General features: G+C 49.6%; 1 non-coding gene and 1 pseudogene across 1 annotated transcript in view; both read right to left on the bottom strand.

Moving 5' to 3' along the window:
* LOC122807370 overlaps positions 1 to 341 on the bottom strand; it is a 3,793-nt gene extending 3,452 nt beyond the window's left edge. The window contains exon 1 of the ribosomal RNA XR_006365674.1: positions 1 to 341. This exon is cut by the window's left edge and continues 3,452 nt beyond it. This is a non-coding gene — a ribosomal RNA (28S ribosomal RNA).
* Positions 342 to 740: 399 nt separating this feature from the next.
* On the bottom strand, positions 741 to 894 carry LOC122807390 (annotated as a pseudogene).
* Positions 895 to 4,383: the final 3,489 nt, after the last annotated feature.

The raw sequence follows: 4,383 nt of genomic DNA, 5'->3' as shown, positions 1-4,383 counted from the left end.
GTGCTGGTGTTTAGCCTTAGATGGAGTTTACCACCTGCTTTGGGCTGCATTCAGAAACAACCCGACTCTGGGAAGACCTCATCCCGATGCGTCGGGGGCTACCACTGGCCTCACACCATTGGCGGGCTGAGCCTCGATCACAAGGATTTGGGCCCCCTAGGTTGCAACAGGGAGACGGACTTCCGTATGCCACATTTCCCTGTGCCCAATGCCCTGGTGGGTATTCGGGATGGGCTCTTCCCTCTTCACTCACCATTACTGAGGAAATCCTGGTTAGCTTCTTTTTCTCCACTAAGTAATATGCTTAAATTAGGCAGGTCACCATGTCTGATCTGAGGTTGCATTCCGAGCATTGTCACGGGGAGACGTCAGGGGCCTCGGGGGTGGACAGACTACCCATCCTCTCCTGGCCCCCACATGCCTGCTCCCCACCGCTGAATTCCGGGCGGTGGAGGATGTCCGACACGGTCCCGGCACATGGGAACCAGATGGGCGGCTAACAGGCTCAGCCTTGAGAGGGCAGCTCGGTGGTGGTACCACCATCAGCCTCTGGGGGATCAGGTCAGATGTGCGCGTGCTACTTCCCATCTTCTGGTGTCCCGCCTCGGGGCAGCAAAGGACTCATCTCCTCTGTCTGCTTCTCTCCGTGAGGGGACAGGGGGCCAACAGCAGGCTCCCTTGACTCCCCGGCCATGCCCTCATTGGGGGCTAGATAACACTGGGGGTGATGGAAGGCATGACAACCCTCAGACAGACCTAGCCCCGGGAGTAACCCAAGGCCACAAAGTGTGTTCGAAGTGTTGATGAACAATGTGTCCTGCAATTCATATTAGTTTTCGTGGCTAGCTGCATTCTTCATTATCGTACAAGCCGAGTGATTCACTGCTCAGAGTTGTATAGTTCTCATTTGCTGGGGGCACCACTGTCTGTGCAGCATCGCACCTTAAGATGAGCACACGAGGTTTCACTGGCGTCATCATGGGTGCTCAGACCGGGGTTACTGACCCCATGCTGCAGGACAGCAGGGAGTCCTGTGGCAGCTGGCATGTGGCCACACCACCAGCCTTCCAGGTCTTTGAACCACTGCCCGGCATGAAGTAGGGCATCCTCCACAGGTACCCATGACTAACATTGAGGGGAGAGGACTCTGGTGTGCCACCCCCAGTGGTGGCCCCACATGGTCAGAGGAGAGGCCACTGCCCCCCTGCTGGGACTGCACCCTCTCCATCCCACTACCGCATGGGGAGCCAGCCACCTCCAGGGTGTGTGACAGACTGCACCACTGGGTCGGAAGCACCCCCCACCATCATCCCCTCATGGCAGAAGAGGAGCACTCACACCTCCCACCACATGGATGGACACCCTCCCTCCCACTTCCAGCAGGTGAGGGGGGACAGAGACCATCCCTCCTCTCACTTCCTCCCCTCTCCCTCCCTCTCTTCCTCCCCCAGGGAGCCACAGGCTCAGTCCCACTGGCCTCCACCAGGGCACACAGAGAGATAGGAGTCAGAGATAGACACAGAGAGAGATGTAGAGGGTCAGGCAGTGGATCGAGGAGAGTCCCTGGTACCCGGGGATGGTGCCATCCTAGGACTCTCGGCATTAATGATCCTTCCACAGGTTCACCTACAGAAACCTTGTTCCGCCTTTTACTTCCTCTAGATAGTCAAGTTTGATCGTCTTCTCACTCACCTCCGGAGCAACGAACAACTCCAGTGGGGCCAATCTGAGAACCTCACTAAACCATCCAATCGGTAATAGTGATGGCCGGTGTGTACAAAGGGCAGGGACTTAATCAATGCAAGCTTATGACCTGCACTTTCTCGGAATCCATCGTTCATGGGGAATAATTGCAATCTCCGGTCCCTATCATGAATGAGGTTCAATGGATTACCTGGACCTGTCGGCCAAGGGTAGATGCACACTGATCCATTCAGTGTAGCATATGTGCAGCCCCAGACATCTAAGGGCATCACAGACCTGTTATTGCTCAATCTCATGTGGCTGAAAGCCACATGTCCCTCTAAGAAGTTGGAAATGACCACACGGGGGCACATAACTAGTTAGCATGGTGGAGTCTCGTCCATTATCAGAATAAACCAGACAAATCACTCCACCAAATAAGAACGGCCATGCACCACCACCCACAGAATCAAGAAAGAGCTAGCAATCTGTCAACTTTTTCCGTGTCTGGGTTGGGTGAGGTTTCCCGTGTTGAGTCAAATTAAGCCACAAGCTCCACTCCTGGTGGTGCCCTTTGTCAATTCCTTTAAGTTTCAGCTTTGCAACCATACTCCCCCTGGAACCCAAAGACTATGGTTTTTCCGAAAGCTCCCCAGTGGGTCATGGGAATAATGCCGCCAGATTGCTAGTTGGCATCGTTTATGGTCGGAACTATGACAGTATCTGATTGTCTTCGAAACTCCAACTTTCATTCTTGATTAATGAAAACATTCTTGGCAAATGGTTTTGTTTTCATTCGTCTTGTGCTGGTCCAAGAATTTCAACTCTAGCAGCACAATACGAATGCCCCTGGCTGTCCCTCTTAATCATGGCCCCAGTTCCGAAAACCAACAAAATTGAACCGGAGTCTTTTTCCATTATTCCTAGCTGAAGTATTCAGGTGACCGGCCTGGTTTGAACACTCTAATTTTTTTTTCAAAGTAAACACTTTGGACCCCCGGGACACTCAGTTAAGAGCATTGAGGGAGTCCCAAGAGGCAGGGGCTGGGACAGGAGGTAGCTCACTTCGCGGTGAACCACCAGCTCGATCGCAAGATCCAACTATGAGCTTTTTAACTACAGTAACTTTAATATACACTATTGGAGCTTGAATTACCATGGCTGGTGGCACCAGACTTGCCCTCCAATAGATACTCGTTAAAGGATTTAAAGTGTATTCATTCCAATTACAGGGCCTCGAAAGAGTCCTATATTATTTTTCATCACTACCTCCCCGAGTCGGGAGTGGGTAATTTGTGTGCCTGCTGCCTTGCTTGGATGTGGTAGCCATTTTTCAGGCTCCCTCTCTGGAATTGAACCCTGATTCCCCATTACCCATGGTCACCATGGTAGGCACAGATAGTACCATCAAAAGTTGATAAGGCAGACATTCGAATGTCACATCACAACCACAAGGGCAGGTGATTGGCCCGAGTTTATCTAGAGTCACCAAAGCTGCCGGGCTGAGACCCGGGTTGCTTTTGGTCTGATAAATGCACATATCCCTGGAGTTCAGCGCTCGTCAGCAGGTATTAGCTCTAGAATTACCACAGTTATCCAAGTAACCATAACTGATTTAATGAGCCATTCACAGTTTCACTGTAGCATTCGTATGCACTGAGACTTGCATGCCTTAATCTTTGAGACAAGCATCTGCGACTGGAAGGATCAACCAGATAGGAGCACCTCAGTGGGCAGGCAGAGAGGAGGGGCTGGAGCCCCCACCTCTGCTGATGAGGGGTCTCTCTCCCCACGGAGGGGGCCCCCTGGGTGCTGGTCATGGACTGGTGATAAATTGTACTTTATTATCCTCTTCAGGCTCATAAAATCTGTGGAATAAGTGAGGGTCATCCCAAGATGGCTGTTATTATCTGTTTTTTTTCTGAGTCCTGTGGAGGTCAGTTGGGAAATCAGGGTTTAAGAGTTTTGCTTCGGAAATCGGGTTTAGGATGCTTTTGATAAATTTTTGGTTGTAGCCTCTCTCAAGAAAATCTTTTTTGAGGTTACATAGGTTGGTAGTAAAATCCCTTATTTCCTTGGAAACTTGTGCCATCCTTAACCCTTGAGATTTAATTACATTTTTCTTGGTAAGGTAGGGATGCATTCTGGAGCTATGCAAGAGTAAGTTGGTCCTGGTTGGTTTTTGATAAAGGTTGTTTGAAACTGATCCTGTGCTAAGGTCCTTCGTGATCATGAGATCTAAAAACATTGTCCGTTTTTTACTGCAGCTGTTTGTGAACCTAAGAAATTGGGTGGATGAACTAATATGATCAAGGAACCTCAGTAGGTTGTTTTCATTCCCATTCCAAACAATCAGTATATCATCTATATATTGTAGGTATCAAATCATTTTGTGGAAATAAGGTGTGTTGTAGATGTGCTCATTCTCCTACTTTCCTAGAGCAGTATTTGCCAAGCTGGGGGCCATGGCTGCCCCCATGGCAATCCCTTTATTTTGTCTGTAGTAACAGTCATTGCACCTAAAGAAGTTGTTGGACAGTAGAATGTGGAGCAGTCTTTTGGTGACCTCCATTTCAAAATGCTTGTCAGTGTTCTGGGTGGTAAGTGCTTCAGATACTGCTTGAATGAAATAATCATGAGGTAACACTGTATACAAAGATTCAACATCAATAGTGACTAACAGTGAATCTTTGTTGATTG

The sequence above is a fragment of the Protopterus annectens genome, chromosome 7.part0 (genome assembly GCF_019279795.1).
Source record: "Protopterus annectens isolate FY-2018-M chromosome 7.part0, PAN1.0, whole genome shotgun sequence".
Taxonomy (NCBI): domain Eukaryota; kingdom Metazoa; phylum Chordata; order Ceratodontiformes; family Protopteridae; genus Protopterus; species Protopterus annectens.
This window is presented reverse-complemented; position numbering and strand designations above follow the sequence as displayed.